General features: G+C 44.7%; 1 protein-coding gene across 1 annotated transcript in view; it reads left to right on the top strand.

Moving 5' to 3' along the window:
• The window catches only part of LOC126485037 (lachesin-like), an 897,349-nt gene that overhangs the window by 546,174 nt on the left and 327,717 nt on the right, over positions 1 to 23,458 (top strand). The gene's annotated exons all lie outside the window — the stretch shown is intronic.

The following is a 23,458-nucleotide window of genomic DNA, read 5'->3' as shown; positions in this document are numbered from 1 at the left end:
TGTCTCCAGCAAAGATGAAGGAGACAGGAGCCATGACGGCGTAGGCAAGTTGATGCCTCCCCTGCATCCTCACTTTTGGATAGTATCAATGTCTCCCTCTGATGCTACCACAAAATTAAGAAATTCGTTATTATTCCAAACTGATAAGGTATTAATAAAATAATAGGTGTAACAATCAAATTTACCCTCTCTTCCAACGAACGTTGTCGATACTTTATATATTATGTCGCAAGGCTGTTGCACCCCTTCCGTTTAAATCGTTCAATGCAAATTGAGCACTGTTTCGTTGATAAACCACTTTGTGAGGTACTTCTGAACTAGGCAGGTGTCATTCTCCAATACAGGTGATGTCTGAGGAAAACTAAAGTATACACTAGGTGGTGACAAGTCTTCGATACTATGCATACACACTTATCTTCAAATAAGCCACGCCACGGAAAGATGTACAGAATTTTCTCAGCAATGCTGTATTGATTCTTATGTCATGTTTGTCCCTCGTTTTTAACAGATGGCATTGTAATTAAGACATCACTGGTCGCATTTCTCACTTTCTGTAGTAACCCAATATTTCAAAGCACTGGAAATTTTAAGAAAAAAATTTACTCGTTTTTTAAAAAAAATATTTTAAAACAAAAATTTTTATCACTGCTGCTATGGAAAACTGATATGCCTGTTACTTTACCCGGTTATTAGTAAAATATGAGAAGAACCTGTTACAACTGTGACCGAACAAATATTGACAAATACTGGTTACTCAGAACTGAAGTACCGGTATCGGTTTTAACTGCTCGGTTTTATCCCGTCCCTTAGGTAAATACGGACTTTTGTGCTTCATACTGCTGTATCAGCTAGCGTTTTAATTTATCTGAAATATTCATTGACAACTAGAGAACGTAGTCGTATTATAAAACGAATATATTCCACCCGAATATGAACCCAGTGATGTATTTCACATACTGTTGTACGGGATGAACCACCTCATACAGCGTGCATTAGGTAAAACGTGCACATGAACCTCTCAAGGTTTCCAGCAAGTGGTAGTAGGTAGAGCGGAACGTAACGCGACATGATTTGCTTCTGTGACTAATACTCTTAACTCTTGTGTGACTTGAGATATTCAAGGCAGTAATTATATAAAGCTACATAGACCAAGTTTGACTGTTTCAAAAATTCGAAAAGTGTTTCAGAAACCGCAACCAGTCACAACTTTTTGTGTCACTTAATCAAAATGTTTAGAGGCAAAAACGTATTCTTGAGATTATAATGCCAGTACAAAGAATGTTTAACGAAACTGCACGTAGATTACTGAAGTCGTTCTTCAACGTATTGGCATGTGCTGTGGTCATGTTTCTTCATGTGGTTGTCGTCTTGTTTCTACAGAAAAGTTGATTCGATTGTGATGACGAGTCTTAAATTTCCTTTACGACTTTATAAAAAGTGATTAGCAAAATCCAAGGAGCCATAGCAATGGATGCACCTTAACACATCACACGCCCGCATCTCGTGGTCGTGCGGTAGCGTTCTCGCTTCCCACGCCCGGGTTCCCGGGTTCGATTCCCGGCGGGGTCAGGGATTTTCTCTGCCTCGTGATGGCTGGGTGTTGTGTGCTGTCCTTAGGTTAGTTAGGTTTAAGTAGTTCTAAGTTCTAGGGGACTTATGACCACAGCAGTTGAGTCCCATAGTGCTCAGAGCCATTTTGAACCACATCACACGAGGACAGCCGTTTCATACGACAAACGGTGGCACAGCAGATGCCAAGAAAGTGGAGAACAACTTCAGTATATGTATGTAGTTATGTTAAAGGTTTTTGGCGTTGCCATTGTAGTCTCAAGGTAAGGTTTGTAGCTCGAAACACGTTGGTTTTTTTTTATAATTTAAGGTAAGTCAAAAACAGTTCGTGGCTGGTAGTGTTCTTTGACAAAGCTTTTAAGACAAATTCTTTTTTTTTTTTTTAATGGAACGATGATATTTTAATGGTATTCGAAAGATGATGAAAACAGAAGTATAGTTTTATGACATATGTCAGTGTTGACTTTCTAAGGTTTGACTCACAATATCCGAAAGAAATTCTAATATTGAAACGGAAGGCTTCGGGAATTGACAACTGCGGTGTGAATTCCACCAGTTGAGGTTCTGATCCCAGGTGCTGCCATTGTACCAATACTTTCAGCTGTTTGTTTCTATGGTACTGCTCACATGAACATGAGTATGAACAAGCATTTGAAATACATTTCGTAATCCTCTCCTGACTTGCTAGAAGTTAATACACAATTCATTTTACAAGATTCTTGCCCAATTCTGTACCTGTGTCGTATACAGTAGGGGCAAGAGAAAATAGGTTTCATTTTAATAGCGTATGGCGAGCTACTAGTTACACACAGTGTAACGACTGAGCCCAGCATGAGTGCCCCACTTGCGGGAATTTAGCATCTATAGCTGATAGTAATGGCGCAACCTTCATTGTGGCATATATTGTTATTGCAAGTTGCATACATTGAGTGGAAAACTTATTAATTTATGACCCCCTCCCCTTAACCTGTTGTTATGCTACTTGATTTATGACCCCCAGGGGTTCACAAATCCCCAATACTGCCTATTCCATTCGCTTTGCCCCATGCTTAGGCATAATTCTACTGTACTTTTGCGAAAGTTTTCAACGCCAGCGCAGCAAGCATTATATTACAAAGTTAGAAGTCTTGATCGCGTAATATTCCATCTAAACTGGTTACCATTTTTGGTTTTCAGAGACCGTGAGAGTTAGAAACTGAGAAAATGTAAACAAAACCTTACCAATAGATTTACTAAACAGGAATAGGAGTCAAAAGTGCAAACAAAAGGAGCAAGTAACCTAATCTTCAGCAGCAGCATGTTGATGCATGCTCAGTATATGGAAGAACAATAGGAGGGAATGCATGTATATAGATAAAATAAAGTTTATGATGATTGTCACACTCTAGACATCATTCAGTCTATAATGTACAAGAAGTTATTGTTATTTTATGTATCGACTACACGTCTTCATATCACTAGTAAAGTTTAGTTAACATGTTTCTTTTAGCTCACATTTAATGCCCATTTTTGTTTGGCGCATTTGTGGTACGCTTTTGTTTCTATTTTCTGAGTTTTATAGCTGATGGCGACTGAAAAGCGGTACTTCATTTTATTTTATTTGGTTTCAGGCAGAGCGCATTACGCCAGATACAGTTATTACACGTAATGAAATAAACAGAACATTGGTCAGTTTTCATTAAAAAATAAAAACATAATTAAACGAGATGAGGATACCTTAGTCAGAATGCACTATTACAATAAAAACCACGAAATTTTAACATAAAATCTAATTATATACACACATAATGAAATATTAAAGACATCCTTTAAAGTTGGATTTCACAAAGACGAATGAAATGGCAAGTATATTTCGCAGCTGACCTATTCGTGGGACTAAACTACCGGTTTCACGTCAGTATAGACGCAGTTTCAGGTTTTTAATGGTTATATTTCCATAATGCAGATGGACAATTACCGAGTATCACCTTGCGGAAATAATCCACGCTATGAATCAGAATGGTGGGTTGTGACAATGAAATTGGGTACACTCAAATGTGCTTGTCAAAATGTGTAAAGCGTGACTGCTGAATGACTCAGGACGGATAGCACCCATAGGATATATTGTAAGATACGGTAGACACCAGTTAGCGTGGTTGATTCAGCTGTTATCCTTTATACATTTTGACAAACATCTTTTGCGTGTACTAGATTTTATTATGAGAGCTCACCATTCTGGTTTGATTCTTGATTTGGAAAAGTTGCCGAAATCCGGCATTCCGTAAATGTCCAACAACATCATGGAAATATGAGCATTCTAAACTGAAGATGCCTCTATGGTGACGTTAAACGGGTAGTTGCGTATAAAGCACTTTCATACAGCTGTGCGGCTTTTGGACACACCTCATCATTCTAGACATATTAGCTGCCATAAATTTTATGAAAAAAATTCGGAGTAGGAATTAAAATCCATGAAGAAGAAATAAAAACTTTGAGGTTCACCGATGACATTGTAATTCTGCCAGAGACAGAAAAGGACCTGGAACAGCTGATGAACGGAATGGACAGTGTCTCGAATGGATGGTATAAGATGAACGTCAGACAAAAGCAAAACGAGGATAATGTAATGTAGTCGAACTAAATCGGGTGATACTGCGGGAACTAGATTAGGAAATCAGACGCTTAAATTCCCGGCGGGGTCAGGGATTTTCTCTGCCTCGTGATGACTGGGTGTTGTGTGCTGTCCTTAGGTTAGTTAGGTTTAAGTAGTTCTCAGTTCTAGGGGACTGATGACCATAGACGTTAAGTCCTATAGTGCTCAGAGCTATTTGAGCCAGACGCTTAAAGTAGTAAATGAGTTTTGCTATTTAGCGAGCAAAGTAACTGATGATGGTCGAAGTTGAGAGGATATAAAGTGTAGACTGGCAATGGAAAGGAAAGCGTTTCTGAAGAAGAGAAATTTGTTAACATCGAGTATAGATTTAAGTGTCAGGATGTCGCTTCTGTAAGTATTTGTATGGAGTGAAGCCATGTATGGAAGTGAAACGTGGACGATAAATAGTTTGGACAAGAAGAGAATAGGTTTCGAAATGTGGTGCTACAGAAGAGTGCTGATGATTAGATGGGTGGATCACATAACTAATGAGGAAGTATTTAATAGGATTGGGGAGAAGAGAAGTTTGTGGCACATCTTGACAAGAAGAAGGGACCGGTTGGTAGGACAAGTTCTGAGGCATCAAGGGATCACAAATTTAGCATTGGACGACAGCGTGGAGGGTAAAAATCGTAGAGGGAGACCAAGAGGTGAATACACTAAGCAGATTGAGAAGGATGTAGATTGCAGTAAGTACTGGGAGATGCTGAAGCTTGCACAGGAAAGAGTATCATGGAGAGCTGCATCAAACCAGTCTCAGGACTGAAGACCATAACAACAACAACAACAATGTAGATGGACAATTACGGAGTGTCAGCTTGCGGGAAGTATTCCGCGTTATGAATCAAATCAGAATGGTGGGTTGTCAAAATGTGCAAAGCGTGACTGCTGAATGATGAGGACACATAACACCCATTGGATATATTGTAAGATCCGGTAGACACCAGTTAGTGAGGCTCATTCAGTGGTTATTCTTTATAGATTTTGACAAGGATTTTTTGCGTGTACTAGATTTTATTGTGATAGCCTACGATTCTGGTTTGATTCTTAATTTGGATAAGTTGTCGAATACCGGCATTCCGTAACTGTCCAACCACATAATGGGAATATGACCATTCTAAACCGAAGATGCGTCTATAGTAACGTGAAACGGGTAGTTGCGTATAAAGCACTTTCACACAGCTGTGCGGCTTTTGGACACACCTCTTCATTCTTGACCTTGACTGTTATAAATTTAATGATAATTGGAATGGTTATTGATTGATGCGTGTTGATGATAACGATGATTGGTTTGCGGGACTATCAACTGTGCGGTGATCAGAGCCCGTACAAAGTCCCATTTTTTACATAGGCCAGTTTTTTACTCAGTCCGGTGCAGCCACTGCCAAGAATCATGATGATGATGATGAAATTATGAGGACAACGCAAACACCCAGTCCCCAATAAGAGAAAATCCCCAAACTCGCCCGGTATCGAACGCGGGACTCCGTGATCCAGAGGCAGCAAACGCTAGACCACGAGGTGCAGACGGTTGCTGAGTGTTGTTGTTGCTGTTACTCATAACATCTGTTTGAACTGCTTGCGTCTAATGACATATTGGCAGTGTCAGCACTCCAAAGTAGGAATCTAGCCAGCGGCGTCGTAGAGATCCTATCCAACGTGCCGTCTCCAAGTGGGAAATGGGTGCACTAATATCGTTCTGTCACGCGCACGCCGCCACAATTCGGAATTGAGACGAGAACCCGGCCGGCGGCGGTACGACACCGTGGTGGGTTGGCGGTACCCTGTCCCCCCTTCCATCCCTCCCCCACCCCCGCGCTAACCCTCCAGCCGTTTCTTCCGCGAGCAGCCTTGTACCTCGCCGCAGCCGGCGCCGCACAATATCCGCCGTCGGCGGGCGGAACCGGCCAGAGCAGCGTAACGAGACTACTTGTAGCCGGCGGCGGAAGTCGCGCAAACTTATAATTGTAATGAAGCGGCTCCCCTCGGCTCCGGCTCTTCCCGGGGTAGTTTTAGGCGCACCGGCGACTGGTCCGCTCCGACTCTGAGAGCGGCCGCAGCAGATGTCACTGCTGGGCACGCTCGCTGACGTCATGTCTTCAAACGTCGTCGCATATGCATCCATAACAAGTATTATGACGCAATAAATATCAATCCTCTACATGTCAACATACAAGTGGAGGTCTTTCGGGAGAATAAAAAGCGTATCCACTATCGCCAAAGGATTTTATCATGAGCAATGATGACTTGAAACCTAATACACTGACGGAAAATATTCGGAACATCAAGAAGGAGTTGTGAGACATAAACTAAAGGTGACAGGCGTTATTCTACGCCTAAAATCTGATACCTATCTACATTTCGCGTCAGTCGCATAAGAGTGGGGCTAGTAAAGGCACTATGAGGATGCAAATCGGGTTTCCTTTATGTGGTGTGCGTATTGTAAGACCTTCGGTACACACACCATCAGATTATTTGACTTGTCGCTTTAATGAAGTAGGCGAGTGTCAGCAATATGTCTCGTGGTCTTATCGTGGCGTGTTTATCTTCTGCCACTAGGTCAGACGATAGAAATGCCACGCTTAAAGTAGTAGATTCACAGTGACCAACTTTAAACAGAACTTGGTTAATTTTCACACACATTTATTAAAATAATAAAAAGCATAGACATTGCATAACTTGATTTTGGATGCTGTTTACAACTGACAATCTGAAGTTCCTTTGGTCTTGGTACGTTAATCTTATTCTCACATATCTCTGATACTTGACAAAAAGTCTATTCATTTATCTTCATGGCTATGTAGAGGAACATGGTAATCTTATTAGGCGCAGACTGAAACTTGACTATAGACTGGTACAGACTAATGCAGACTGGTACAGACTGGTGCAGACAAATGCATACTGACTAATCGGCGGTCTGTACACTCGTTATAATGCCTCGCGCGTTCAGGTATCACTGCGCGAGTGTGATCCGCATGGAGAAAGGGTTCTACATTAGCAGCAGTCTCATTGGCTGCGTTACATATTAATACATGGATCGGCGGAAGCAGAATTTGGTCCGTCTCTAAGGCAGCGCCATCTCGTAGTGCGGAGACGGACGAGCGCTGCGCCTGTGCTGTTGTGCTTGGCGGGGCACACTCTAGTGGGAAAGTTGTGTACGCGCTGACTACGCGGAACTAAGTACACAACACTTTAAATACACACTGCAACCATCGTCAGCCTTAGTAACTTTTGAGTTTGCACGTGATGAGCTGTTAGTCAATTACGCCTTTAAGCAGCAAAGACGCCAATATCTACCCATCACCGAGTTTTAACGAGGTCCTGTAATAGGGCTACTAGAATCTGAATGTTCCTTCTGTGATACTGCAGAAAGACTTGGCAGGAATGTAGCCACTGTACATGATTGCTGGCAGTGGTGGTCACCAGAATGTACGGTCGCGAGAAGGCTGGGCTCCGGACGGTCATGTGGCACTATCTAAAGAGGAGATCATCGTTATCGGTGTATGACTGGCGTATGGTACTTCATTTGTAGCTGCAATATGTCCAGCAATGAGAACCACAGTGACACAATTAACTGTTACAAATCCGTACTTCAACGATAGCTTCAAGCCAGACGCCTTGTCGCGCGCACTCCATTGACCCCAAACCACCACCATTTGCGATTTCAGTGGTGTCAAGCGAGAGCTCATTAGAAGACTGGGTGGAGGTCTCTTGCATTTTCTGATGAAGGTTGGTTGTACCTCGGTGCCAGGGATGGCCGAGTGTCGATTATAAAGGGGCAAGGGCGAACCTGCAAGCAACTGAGCACAGGCAGATTCCGTATTTCTAGATTCCGGAAAGCGTTTGACACGATGCCCCATTGCATGCTGTTGACGAAAATACGAGAATATGAAATTAGTTTACAGATACGTGACTGGCCCAAGGATTTCTTAAATAACAGAACCCAGTACGTTATCGTCGACGGCGAATGTTCATCAGAGGCAAGGGAGTCCCCCAGGGTTGTGTGATAGGACCGCTGATGTTCTCCATATACATAAATAATTTTGCTGGCAGGGTGGGCAGGAATTTGCAGCCGTTTGCTGACGATGCCGTGGTGTACGGTAAGGTGTCGAAGTTGAGGGACTGTAGGAAGGTACAAGAGGGCCTAGTCAAAATTTCCATTTGGTGTGACGAATGCCAACCAGCACTAAATGTGGCAAAATGTAACTTAATGCGGATGAGTATGTACATCAAACCTTTAATGTCGTGCTTGACACAGTCAACTCGTTTAAATGCCCGGGCGTAACGTTGCATGACGGTATGAGATGGACCGAGCACGTGAGAACTGTGGCGAGGAAGACGAATCGTCGACTTCGGTTTATTGGGAGAGTTTAAGGAAATAGTGGTTCACTTTTAAAGGAGATGGTAGATAGGAAACTGGTGCGACTCACTCTTAAGTACTGTTTGGGGTCCGTACCAGGTCGGATGAAGAAACGTATCAAAGAAATTCAGAGGCGGGCTGCCAGATGTGTTACGTGTAGATTCGAACATGTAAGTGTAACGGAGACGCTTCGGGAATTCAAATGGAAATCGCTGGAGGGTAGGCGACGCTCTTTTCGAGAAACACTACAGAGAAAATTTAGAGAACCGGCATTTGAATCTGACTGCCGAACGATGCTATTGCCGCCGACATACATTGCGCATAATGGCGACGGGATAAGATACGAGAAATTAGGGCTCATAAGGAGGCATATAGACAGTCGTTTTACCTTCGCTCTATTTGCGAGTCGAACAGGAAAGGAAATGACAAGTAGTGGAACAGGGTACTCTCCCCTTGTGGAGTATCTATGTAGATGTAGATCAGCCTGTCGGTGTGCAAGGCACACTGTACCTACACGTGGAGTTATGGTCTGGGGTGCGATTTCATATGACAGCAGGAGTACACTCGTGGTTATCCCATGCGTCCAGCTGCAGATTAGTACTTCGGTCTGGTGATTTGATCTGTTGTGCTGCCATTTAGGAACAGCACTCCTGCGGAAGTTTTCTAACAGGATAAAGCTCGCCCACATACTGCTGTTGTAACCCAACATGCTCTACAGTGTCGAAATGTTGCCTTGGCCTGCTCGATCACCAGCTCTGTCTCCAATCGAGCACATATGGGACATCATCAGACGACAATTCCAGCGTCATCCACAACCAGAATTAACATACCCAGTATTGGCCGAACAACTGGCATCCGTCCGCTGTGCATCACAATGCATAAACGTTTGCAAGATGGCACTCACCATTCTACCGATTGAACCGGTTATTAGTGTACCAGCATTTCACATTTTTAATGAGTTATGTCGTGCTTACATTAATCTGTGACCTTTCAATGTTAATCACTTAAATATATCACGTAGACAAATGTATTCCCAAAATTTCATTATTCTGTATTAATTATTTACTGGTGTTGCGATTTTTTCCGTCTGTGTGTTACGACACTTGACAACTAAAGACCTTCATAACTGGCTATAAGACCTAAACTGGCCAATTGTCCGTAATTAAATAAAGTAAATAGTAGAAGGTGAGGGTATCTTGGTGTAGCAAGTTATAGAATGGCCATATTACGATAACAGTCTCACCATGAATGTTTCGTTTGTACAATATTCATTGTGCTGTTATTAGTTTTTGTGTAGACACGCACCAATCTCGCCAATAGCTTTTCCTGTTATGGCCGTGTGTATTACTGTTTACAAACCACTAAAATTTCTCAGTAAATTTAGTTTCTCTTCCAGTGTTGTGTTTATCACACAAAGATTTTCAATGAACTCAGTATCCCTTTGACTCTACATATAGGATTCTAGATTCTATTTGAAGCCTGCAACATTCTATATGTGGCTGCATGAAAACCACAACGATTTTATGCAACTGGTGCAAAATTTGAGTACACAGCATCCTCCCCAATGTAAGAACATGTGTATCAACTTTCATAAATGTCGCACAACTCCTTCTTGGTGTTGCGATTTTTTCCCGTCATTATAAATACTTTAGCCCGATATATTCAAGACTGCTTCTCAGTAGTGCGACTTCTGTTTATTTCAGCCTACGAAAGAAGTTAGACGTAATTTAGGAACACCCTGCTACGTACACAGCAAGTCGGCATAGTTCAGTCGAAAGTGTAACACAGAGCTTCGTGGGACTGGAACGATGACAACTGGATGAAAAACGTTCTTGACCTCGAGAACCCTGTTTGGTAAATTTGGAGGTTTGGTATTGTGACAGAGTGCTATGGTTCTTTGTTATCGACGTGTATAGACGAAAGAAGTATCACATGCTTGCTCTTTTTTGGCACATGCGAGACGATTATCAAATCCTTTTCAAATTCATATAAGCTACTGTTTATTTCAAGTTGCTTAACATTTACTAATTCAGAAGGAAGTTCAGCTCTGTTTTTAACAACAGTTCAAATCAAAGTAAGTCACTTCGTCAGCAGCTCTTTAGACAAGCTACCAATCGTAGACTAACTGTCTGCCATTGTATTATGACCATTTCCTTCACGTGTCTGCTCATGCGGTATATCACATCTTTCAGCGAGTTTGAAACGTTTTATGGTCCACGTGGCTGGTTTCCAACCTGTATCCCCGTGGGAATAGCGTACCGAGTCCTCGCATTACAGAGCGTAACAATTTTCATACCATACTTTGATGGTTTGCTTGGCATATACCGGCGAAAACTTCACTTTCCTCTGAAGGTGACGAACTGGTCATCCTATGTGGTGTATTCAGCCAGTCACTACTTTATTTTTCCCTTGACTGCTTTCAGTGTCATCAAACGATATGGTTCAAATAGTTCAAATGGCTCTGAGCACTATGGGACTTAACATCTGTGGTCATCAGTCCCCTAGAACTTAGAACTACTTAAACCAAACTAACCTAAGGACATCACACACATCCATGCCCGAGGCAGTATTCGAACCTGCGACCGTAGCAGTCACGCGGTTCCGTACTGAGCGCCTAGAACCGTTGGACCACCGCGGCCGGCTCAAACGATATGCATCCGAACAGGAACCTGTACAAACTCATCATAGTGTCAAGTACCTTAATCCTAAAACCATATGAATCCCTTAGGTCCATTACTTAAATATGTCCAGAGTGGTAAAATCAGGTCAAATCTAACAAAAGCTTTAATTTCAATCATACCTGTGTCTTTAGACTTTTATATGAGGCCAAAGGATGGAAGTAGAAGAAGGAAGGAAGACAGGGTTTTACGCCTGTCGACATCGAGATCATTACATACCGAAACAAGTTCGGATTATGACTAGGATGGGGAAAGAAATCGGGCGTGCCGTTTGAAAGGAGTCATCCCAACAGTTTCCAGGAGCGATTTAAGGAAGTCGGGAAACCTAAATCCAGGTCTGAACCGTAGACCTCCCGAATGTGAGTCCAGTGTGCTAACCACTGTGCCACCTCGTTCGGCCATATTCGTCAAAAATTCCCCGAAAAGCCTCCTACGTTCACATTAGTACTACGGCTCTGCTATCTTCCAGAAAGGTTCGATACTTCAGCGGCGCACAGAAAAAACATCAAATGTGAAACACGAACAAGGACTGGGCCGTCTCGCGAGCTCAGCCCCCTTTCACTGACCCGCCTATTTATTGTCCTTTTGGTCACTGAAGCGTCAGCTGCACGGCGGATCGATGATAATGCTGAATCAGGGACTCTGAGAGCCTCTCTGATGATCGCTCTGTCCCCACGTTCCGCCGCTTCTCTAGGGCGACAGCTTCCTTCTTGAGGCCATGGTTCATGCACCGGCACCACGAACGTCGAATAGTAGCATCGCTCCTACTTAAATGTCGAGCGAGTCACCGAATACTCCAGCCGGCTTCTTTGAGCCCAACTGCACGTCCTATCTCAAAAGCTAGTATCTGCGTACATTACTTACTCGCTTGTCTGTGAGGCATAGCTACTCTCCAGCTGAGTAAACGGAATGAAATTCGAAAGGGCGTTATGTTCTGGAATCGACATGTCACCCTTTTACTGTCCTCGCCAGCTGGACGGTGGAACTGTGCTGCAGCGTAACACATTCATCCAGCGGTAAAATTCTGCATTTCCATCGATACTTGTATGAATATAAGTTTGTTATCAATTTTCGTAATTCCTCCGTGGTGCATCTTGTTTTCTTTTTTTTCTTACAGTGGATAAACTAGTACAGTGTGTACAAAATAGGTAAACACGTAAATGATATTTTTGCATGTAATAGGTTAAACGAATCTGCTAAAGGGGGAGAATTACTGTTACTCACATGAGCTTTCATCTGTCATATTCCGAAAATCGTTGTTACACACCCTGCCAACATGTGCATCATAACTGTTTGTTCTGTATATGTGGAAAGTCCCCTTGGAAAAATTATAATTGACTGTGCTTAAACTGACACACAATATTTTTAGCGTAACGCAATCTGGCTGTCAGTAATCCCTACAAAATAATGGCCCTGACTAACAATAACCTATACCTTTCATGAATTCTTACCTCACAAAAATCTTCGTTATTCGAACTACTGCAATACAGCGAGTGCCAATACTGCCATTTAATAAAAGGTTGTAGCTACTGAAGGCACTAACTACTGATAGGCATAGTTAGCAAATGAAAGACTTTGATAGAGAACAATCAATGTATTTACCTTAACATTGTTCAAAAGTCATTATATATATATATATATATTCAGTTCATGGCATCCAGTGTTACAAATTTACTCTCTCTGTCCAGATCATCCGCTCTCAAAACTCCGCCATTTCACTCCCCACATCCACCACTGCTGGCGGCTCACCTCCAACTGCGCAACGCTACGCGCTGTTAACTTCCAGCTGCCCAACACTACAATAGCAAACAACAATGCAAACCAGCCACAGACTGCACACAGCAGAGCCAGTGATTTTCATACAGAGCGCTACGTGGCGTTACCAATAAAAAAAACCTAAGCAGCCTACTTACATATGGGATTCACATTTGACATCAAACGTATTGTGAAAGTCACTGTACCTGATAGAGAGATATTTGATATGTATTAGTCAGTCTCACTAATGAGCCTGTCGTATATGGATGAAGGAAAAAAGCTGGTGTTGTTTATGTACATACACGACTACGACAACAAGCCAGAGGTGACATACTGCTACAAAGCAACTATTAAGTCACAAGAACTAGCAAGCCGTAAATTTGCAGGTGGCGAAACATTCGAAAAATTATTAGGCCCTAAATGTGTAAGGCGGCCGACAAAAAGCAGAAGCGCCGTAATAGAGTCTGGCGGGAAGAGTGAATTACTCAGCGCCGTCTCCTTTCCCCCCCCCCCCCCTTCCACCTTCCTCCGGAGGCAACTCATCTCGCCGCCTGGGGCCTGCAGACAGCCCCAAAAACACGCCGAGCCCTGCACTGCGCTGCGCCGCAAATAATAAAATTCCCGACGTGGCACCGCTTCCTCTGTCGTGGTTTCGCCTTCCTCCCTACTCGAGCACGGTAATGCTGCGTGTGCGTGCACGTCTGTATACACTCCTGGAAATTGAAATAAGAACACCGTGAATTCATTGTCCCAGGAAGGGGAAACTTTATTGACACATTCCTGGGGTCAGATACATCACATGATCACACTGACAGAACCACAGGCACATAGACACAGGCAACAGAGCATGCACAATGTCGGCACTAGTACAGTGCATATCCACCTTTCGCAGCAATGCAGGCTGCTATTCTCCCATGGAGACGATCGTAGAGATGCTGGATGTAGTCCTGTGGAACGGCTTGCCATGCCATTTCCACCTGGCGCCTCAGATGAACCAGCGTTCGTGCTGGACGTGCAGACCGCGTGAGACGACGCTTCATCCAGTCCCAAACATGCTCAATGGGGGACAGATCCGGAGATCTTGCTGGCCAGGGTAGTTGACTTACACCTTCTAGAGCACGTTGGGTGGCACGGGATACATGCGGACGTGCATTGTCCTGTTGGAACAGCAAGTTCCCTTGCCGGTCTAGGAATGGTAGAACGATGGGTTCGATGACGGTTTGGATGTACCGTGCACTATTCAGTGTCCCCTCGACGATCACCAGTGGTGTACGGCCAGTGTAGGAGATCGCTCCCCGCACCATGATGCCGGGTGTTGGCCCTGTGTGCCTCGGTCGTATGCAGTCCTGATTGTGGCGCTCACCTGCACCGCGCCAAACACGCATACGACCATCATTGGCACCAAGGCAGAAGCGACTCTCATCGCTGAAGACGACACGTCTCCATTCGTCCCTCCATTCACGCCTGTCGCGACACCACTGGAGGCGGGCTGCACGATGTTGGGGCGTGAGCGGAAGACGGCCTAACGGTGTGCGGGACCGTAGCCCAGCTTCATGGAGACGGTTGCGAATGGTCCTCGCCGATACCCCAGGAGCAACAGTGTCCCTAATTTGCTGGGAAGTGGCGGTGCGGTCCCCTACGGCACTGCGTAGGATCCTACGGTCTTGGCGTGCATCCGTGCGTCGCTGCGGTCCGGTCCCAGGTCGACGGGCACGTGCACCTTCCGCCGACCACTGGCGACAACATCGATGTACTGTGGAGACCTCACGCCCCACGTGTTGAGCAATTCGGCGGTACGTCCACCCGGCCTCCCGCATGCCCACTATACGCCCTCGCTCAAAGTCCGTCAACTGCACATACGGTTCACGTCCACGCTGTCGCGGCATGCTACCAGTGTTAAAGACTGCGATGGAGCTCCGTATGCCACGGCAAACTGGCTGACACTGACGGCGGCGGTGCACAAATGCTGCGCAGCTAGCGCCATTCGACGGCCAACACCGCGGTTCCTGGTGTGTCCACTGTGCCGTGCGTGTGATCATTGCTTGTACAGCCCTCTCGTAGTGTCCGGAGCAAGTATGGTGGGCCTGACACACTGGTGTCAATGTGTTCTTTTTTCCATTTCCAGGAGTGTATGTCCGTGCTTACATGCGTGCTCTGACTGCCTGCGCCCGTATATCTGTATGTACGCTTGCGTGTATGTTCGTTCTCTCTCTCTCTTGTTTTCTTTAGCTGTCTCTCTCTCTCTCTTTTACTGTGCGTGTGTGTGTGTGTGTGTGTGTGTGTGTGTGTGTGTGTATTTACCTCTTAGACTGTTCGTGTGAGCTCTTCAGTGCACACAGAAAGACTCTAGAAGTACTAGAATACGAGTTTGCAACTTGCAGTGACCTTACAAGGGCTCCATAAGCAAGACTGGGCACCCAGGTGGACTAACAACAATAAAAACTTTATTCGGTATATCGTACGAAGGTAGTTCGATAAGTATGGTAAAAAAGAAAGATAAAACATTTGTTTCGTAAACAACCACATTATTTCAGGCAAATGGTTCCTTTGAAAGCGCACAGTCAACTTCCTTCCCTAATCGAATGGGATGGATGACCTCGCTGCCTGGTCACCTCCTCCAAACCAACCAACCAACAACACATTATTTCTAAGAAACTCGCATTACTTCCCGATATAATCTCGTTCGAGGGATATACACGTCCTTTGTCCAGCGATCCTCGACCTTTCTTATCCCATCGAAGAAACAGATCCTGTCAAGCCCTGTAAAATAACCACTGACGGCAACTGTCACTTTCTCATTTGATGAAAGTTTCTTCCCAGCAAGTCAAAGTTTAAAGTTAGCGAACAGGAAGAAGTCACCTCGGGAATACATCTGGAGAACGTGGTGGATCAGGAACCAGTTCGAAGCCACATTCATATACTTTGACCATTGCTATCGCTGGTGTGTGGGATAGAGCATTATCCTGGTCAAAGAGCACTTTTATGCGTGCGAATCTTGGGATTACTTCAGCCAACGCTAGTTTCAAGCGATTCAACAATGAAGATAATGGGGGCCAATTATGGTTCTGCCTATTTCCAAATAAACTATCAGGATTATTCCTTAGGAAACCAGAGAAACTTGGGCCACCACCTCACCAGCTTACAGAATGGTCCTTCTTCGGTGTACATTCACCAGCCTTCGTCCATTGTCTTGACAGCCGTTTTGGATCTGGTGTGTAATGATGGATCCAGGTTTCGTTGCCAATCACAGATCGGCGAAAAAAGTCTTCCGGACTGCGATTAATCACCGCCAGAGATGGTGTTGAATGGTTGTACCGGATATCCTTTTGATCGACTGTCAACAATCGCGGCAGCAACCTCACACACAGCTTCTTCATATCCAATTCTGTGTGTACCCTTTCATTTGAGATGCCTACAGTCTCAGCAATCCCACGAATTTTTACTTGGCAGTCTTACATTACCATACCATGAATTCTATCACACATTTTGCCTGCCTGAGGTAAGGCCTTAGTTAATACATTATTAGCGCCGCCTCTAACCCGCCCCCTCAACTTCACACAAGTAACAGCACTAAATATCCATGGGCATCCACACGTCTGATGTAGTAGTAATGAATTATATCCACAGACCTTCCATGACAACGGGTGTACCTTTTAGTGAAAACGGTATCAAAACCGCTAAACGATTTGTGAGATGTGTCCTTGACATACAAACAGAGAAACGCGATAGGTACTATATAATGTGTATGGGACGAATGTGTTGAGCTATGATCAAGCTTCGCTGGTCTCTGTAGTAGCGGTGGCTGTTTACTTTACTGGTTCTCCCGACAGATATTGCTGACCAGTACATCCGTCCCATCACTTATATGTCAGCCAACAAGACCAATTAAATATGGAATAGATAACAACACATATATTACACATTCATCATCATTATAATTAGTAATTACCTACACAATCATTCCTCGTGAATCAGTATATCTGTCTATTGGTGAGAACTGTATCAAAATCCCTATCAGTAATTTCTGTAACCTCCAAACACAAACAGAAAGAAATTGGTGGACATTAAATAAGATATGTATGTATAGATAGTACAGATAATGCTCCTCAAATTCATCAACTATACTTTTCGGCTTATATTATTGCCGCTGACATCAACATCTGTAGTAGATCTCCTGCAGAACTCTGTCAGTGGCATCAGTTTACAGACTCCCTCCAACATCATATTTTACTCATCCCACAGAACACCCATCTAGAAAGCAAGCCGTGCCATATGCCCCCAAACTCCTTGGATGCCTCACTGTAGAATTCCTTGATCCAGTTGGAAGTGACCACCTGCCTGCCCTCCTCACGTAATCCTACACACTATCTCGTCCCCATTCACTCCATTCTAGTCTCTGTCCAAAAGTTGTCCATGAATAGTCTCATGCCATTTGGAATGTCTGTTGGGAATCCATAGATACCCAGATAGGAAGCCATCCGCTAACTTTCCAGAAACTCGATGATATCCTCCCCATGCTGCAGTCTTCTTGCAAAAGTCTGCGGGGGCACTAATATCGTTTGAACTGTTATGGGAATCATTAATTAGCAAGTGGGGGATCAATGGATCAGGTACGCTGCATAGCAGTTTGCGACAATTGGAAATTTGAGTCGGGCAGAGACAGTGTCCAGAGATGGGCAAAGCGGTTAAGGCAACCACTTAATGAAAGCGCTAAATACGGCGTTCGAGATCCGGTCTGGCACAAATTTTCAATTTTCGCCATTGGATTACCACACTGCTCTAAGTGGCTGGAAGTAATGAATTCCAATCCATCCCTTCCATTTCTTTCCCCCTTCACTGTTTCATAGAAATGTATGCATCAGCTGCGTATTCACGAGCGGTGTCTGTTTTGTTGCACGTGTCTGGCAGAGGAGACACCGATGAGATACCTGCGGCCCTATAAGGGCTCCGTTTTTACTGATTGGGATACACAACCCTGAAAACAGAAAGTTACAGACGCTCTGGAGGCCAGTTCTGGTCGATGCTGCAACTGAGGTATCCAATGCTGGGTCATACCCACTCATAGGAATTTACTCGTTAACGAGTACGGAATGTCTTTTTGTAGTGTTATCTGTGGATTCCTATTCTGGAGCCACAGATTCTCCGGCTGTAATGGCATACCTAGTTGGTGTTGACTGAATAGTGTAACTGGTTTGTTCCTCTCAAGAGCTCCTGTTCTCTTCTGCGATCTCTGTTCCTATTCTCCTGCAATTGTCTCACCTTTTCAACATTAAGTATTCCTTGGTGAACCATTTGTCGCCATTTGGATCTACCTAGTGCTGTAGTTTCCCAATCGTTGGCGTTTATTTGACATTTTGTCGTATTTGATTTGAGGACATCTTTATATCGTTTTGTTTGCCCTTCCCGATTGCCATTTGGATCTACCTAGTGCTGTAGTTTCCCAATCGTTTGCGTTTATTTGACATTTTGTCATATTTGATTTGAGGACATCTTTATATCGTTTTGTTTGCCCTTCCCAATTGCACTGGCCACTATACAATTGGCAGATGATGATTCGCTTTGGGAGACGGGATTTGACATGTGAATGATATGACCAGTGCAGCGAAGTTGGTGGCTGACAAATTTTGCTTCAATGGAGGTGGAGTTGGTTTCTTCGAGATCCTGCCACTTTACTTTCAGTATTCAACCTAGGCAGTGTTGGTGGTAATTTTCGAAGAACTTCAAGTGACGCCTGTAGGTGATCCAGGTTTCACATTCGTAAAGAAGTGTAGCCATTGTAACACCGAAAATGCAGGATGCATTGCACCTGCTACCGATGTATAATTTCTTTTTTGAATTGCACGTAAATATTTGTAATTTAAATGCTTTCTTTTAATAAGTAAGAACATTGTTTCGTTGCATGTGTACATTTAGGTAGAAGTCTGTTGACGTTTCTTTGTATTTATCTGTGTTTTACTGTGAAACTTATAAGCTCTGGAAAAAGCCAAACGAATTGTTATTTATATCAACTTGCAACGATAATAACAGTGCTTGTGCGTTGTAAAATCTTTGGGTAGGGAGTTGTTGTGCAGAGCGCGCGGAGAGAGCGATAGACGGGTTCCTGCGCTTGTAGTGCGCGGAAGTGTGGTGTTAACGCTCTCGCAGTTAAGAGTACCATTTTCGGCGGCCTCATGTACGCGCGCCGGCCAGATGTCTAGAGCAGGAGTACGGACAGCGGAAGGGCGGAAGAGGCTCTGTTAATTACGATTGCCCGTTCCTATAATTAGCCATGGCTACACAATATGCTACTGTCTTCAACAACAGCAGCAGTTCCAGCAACACAGTTTCGTCGTCGGCTCCGAGTTTCGTCGTATGCACAGCACTGAAGTAAGACTGTCCTTGGTAGAAAGTATTAACGGCTAACCCAGCCGCACAACTGAATGTGATTTGATTGATAAGATTTGTTTAAATAACAATCACTTAAACTCGGGGCAATTGTGTCCTCATTGCCCCAGACATTATTAACAAGCAGGATCCGTGTTCCTTTTTTTCCTAATATGCTAACTGAGAGCCATAAGAAACATACTGAATAGTTACAGCCAGTTTCTTAATGAATAAATTCTCTTTTAATAATTTTAGCCTCAGTCTACTTTCAATTAACTGTTGTACAGCAAAGGCTTCAGTGTATGACTACAGTAAAGCAATTTCATTTTTCAAGTTTGAGAATCAATCATTGAAAAAAATCCAAATCTAAAGAAATGCACAAGTTAAGAGTGCAGAAATTCTATTTATTTTACATATAGCTTGGAGCACATTGCTGTTTCTTTTGGTACGTATTCTAGTATTTAATTCTGTTTAAGTCAGTAAAAAAGGCTCAGTTGTTCAGACAATAATATGAAATCCCAGTTTGCAAACTAAGTAGGGCAAAGTAAAATGCGCTTGCTTTTTTTTTCTAAATTTCTGTGATGACGTTATGCTGAGGTCAGTAAAAGTCGTTGTTCACGTAATGAAGTTCAGTACTAACATAGAGTTGAATTGCATATTTTCAAATCATTATTCGATTGCCTTGTCCAAAACGTAATGCCAAAAATAACCTAACAGTGACTTCTCAGTTTTCTTTATCATTATATACTTAAAATTAGTGTTAAAAAAACGTGACAACCTTCAGTTGCCACGTCAGTGTTTAATAATGCATGTTTCTCTTTCCCATCATCTTGTACGGGATTTTGGATGTAAATTGCCCTAATGGGCTGGCGACCGTTAAGTATTTCCTTTTCGTTCATTAGTGTAACTTTTTAATTCATGATCAGTGGTATCCCTTTTTCGTCCAGTGTTGTCTGTGAGTGAATGCACAAAATAACTTTCATTTTCCAAATTATAGCCCTGTTCGGTTTAATTACTTTAAATTTTAGTAGACTTTACATCAGAAGGGTCGGTTGTACGCTTTCCTCCTACTTCTCGGTATCACTTCTTCGGGAAGGGTAGCCTTATACAATTTGGATAAATCCATTAGGCATACACGTGATCCACGGTCATATTTTATATCACAAGCAGGATAGGCCGATTAGTAAGAGGGAGGTTACAGCATGATAACGGCATTGTAGAATTTCGATCGCATATGGTGTACCCTATGGACGCGGCCATCCAGTCAGGTAGCTGGTTGCATACGCTATGTTTAGGACACCTTTCCAAGTCCCTTCCTCATGTGGGGTGAAGAGGGTGGATCCTCAATAGGTCTGCTCAGTCACAAGGGCAGCACACCTGTTACTTTGCAGCCTCCTCGACAAAAACGGCGATCACACGAATGCCGCATACGTGACGGTTTGTCACTAAGAACTTCCAGATTACGCGGTCCTACTCCAGTCGCAATCTTCCTATCACCGCAGGGCTTTTCTGTACTGGGTTGATGGTATCGTCCTCCAAAGGACGCCTATGTGTGTATGTTTTTAACGTGCAAACGTTCCTGCAGAACAGCAGTCACGCTGTCCCTGACAGCTTTGTAACCTTGCTCCAGAGGCATAGGGACTACGACGACTGGAGAAACGAATCAAAATATCACCATCATCAGGTGAACTAACGGACTGAGCTCCTGTGAACGTGCCGGCACGGAGATCCGTACGCTACGGCTGCTCAGGGGGAACTGGGTTCGGTCGCGGCGGCGGCCGATTGAAATAAACTCCACCCGCGGCGCACTCCCTCCGCCGTCCGCGCCCCGCGCCTCGGTCGCGCGGTGGAACAGATTGCGACGGCGTCTGAGATGACGTCGGTGTAATGACTCTGTCCGCCGTGGTCGTCACAACTATACGTTTGCTCGATTTACCCTTGATCAACCCAATCGCTGGTTCCCAAGCCTTACTAAGATTATAGCCACAGTCACGGTTTATGAGGTCGTCATTGGTGCGAATTTTGATGTCCTCTCTAACAACGCTGTCCCAGTATCTCGACGTATGTACCAGAATCCTCGTGCGTTCATATTCCATAGCGTGATTTTCCGGCAAACAATGTTCAGCGATCGCCGACTTGCTCGGATACATCAGTCGAGTGTGCCTCTGGTGTTCACGGCATCGATGCTCGACGGTACGCATCTTCTGACCAATATACGACTTGCCATCTGGTACACGCCGGCCTTCCTCAAACCGAGGTCATCTTTGGCGCTCCCCACCAAATGCACGAGTTTTATTCGGATGACAAAACACAGTTCCGACCCTGTGTTTCTTGAAAATGCAGGAGATTTTCCCCGAGAGTGCGCCTGTATATGGAATAAACGCAGTGCGTACCTCCTCCCTCGTGATTTCATCCATCTCCACAGGTTGTGCTGTAGTGGTTTGACGGAGAGCACGTTGAATCTGCCACTCTGAGTACCCATTTTTTCGAAATACAGTTCACAGATGTTCCAATTCCTGGGGTAGACTCTCTGCGTCAGAGATAGTGAGCGCCCTATGTACTAGAATTTTTAAACTCAGACTCCGTCGTAAATCTGTTCCACCGCGTGACCGTGGCGGGGGTGCGGACGGCGGAGGGAGTGCGCCGCGGGCGGAGGGTATTTAAATCGGCCGCCGCCGCGGTCGAACCCAGGTATCCCTGAGCAGCCATAGCGTACAGATCTCCGTACCGGCACGTTCACAGGAGCTCAGTCCGTCAGTTCACCTGATGATGGCGACATGTATGATCGCCGAAATATTGTGCCCGTTGGACACTGTATACCGGCAGTACACCCGTGGATATTTTAATTATCAAATACGCCGGGAGAAACTCAAGAATCACAGAAAAAAACTGCTGAGGCTTTTCAGCCCCTGGAACAGGTTGTGGCGGAAGAAAGTGGGGACGGGTAATGAAAGCACTGGGTGTCATATCACTGGCCACTGGAGTGCCCAGTAGAGAAGTCTGGCCGGCGTGAGCCTCGTATACGGGAGTTATTTATGCGGCCGGCCGGTGAGCTGGCGCACGTGACGTCGGCGTGCCTGCGGTCAAGCCGGCGCTGCTGTGACGGGCGTATGTGCCGGGCAGCCGTCCCGTCGCGTCGCCAGTCCGTGCTGGGCTGTGCGGGGCCCCGCGCCGGAACGCGACGCGACTACTGTGCGGCGGGCAGCGCGCCGCGGCGCGCCGCTGCTGGCCATGCAAGATGCAGCGGGCGCGACACGAGCGCGCACTCACTGCATCAAAGTTGCAGGCAACACAGCAGCGGCCGCGACACCGGCTGCCTGCCTGCAAGGCGCAAGGGCGGAGCCTGCCCCCGCCGCCGGCGCCTCGCCGGTGGGCCCCCCAACTGGAAGGCAGCTATTTTCATTCCACCAGGCCGTTTATAAATGTCCTCAGCTCCGCTATTCCGCTGTTCAATTCGGGCGTTAATCACGTCGGCATATCATCGTTGTGGCGACATCTACATCTACATGATTACCTTGCAATTCACATTTTAATTGTTCGGCAGAGGGTTCATCGAAACACAATCATACTATCTCTCTACCATTCCACTCCCGAACAGCGCACGGGAGAAACGAACACCTAAACCTTTCACTTCGAGCTCTAATTTCTTTTATTTTATTTTGATGATCATTCCTACCTATGTAGGTTGGGCTCTACAAAATATTTTCGCATTCTGAAGAGAAAGTTAGTGACTGAAATTTCGTGAATTAATCTCGCCGCGACGAAAAACGTCTTTGGTTTAATGACTTCCATCCCAACTCGCGTATCATATCTGCCACACTCTCTCCCCAATTACGTGATAATACAAATCGAGCTCCCCTTTTTTGCACCCTATCGATGTCTTCCGTCAATCGCACCTGGTAAGGATCCCACACCGCGCAGCAATATTCTAACAGGGGACAAACGAGTGTAGTGTAAGCTGTCTCTTTAGTGGACTTGTTGCATCTTCTAAGTGTCCTGCCAATGAAATGCAACCTTTGGCTCGCCTCCCCCACAATATTATCTTTCCAACTGAAGTTGTTCGTAATTTTAACACCCAGGTACTTAGTTGAATTGACAGCC

The sequence above is a fragment of the Schistocerca serialis genome, chromosome 6 (assembly GCF_023864345.2).
Source record: "Schistocerca serialis cubense isolate TAMUIC-IGC-003099 chromosome 6, iqSchSeri2.2, whole genome shotgun sequence".
Taxonomy (NCBI): Eukaryota; Metazoa; Arthropoda; class Insecta; order Orthoptera; family Acrididae; genus Schistocerca; species Schistocerca serialis.
The sequence above is the reverse complement of the archived record's forward strand: the minus strand, read 5'-3'. Positions and strand labels throughout refer to the sequence as shown.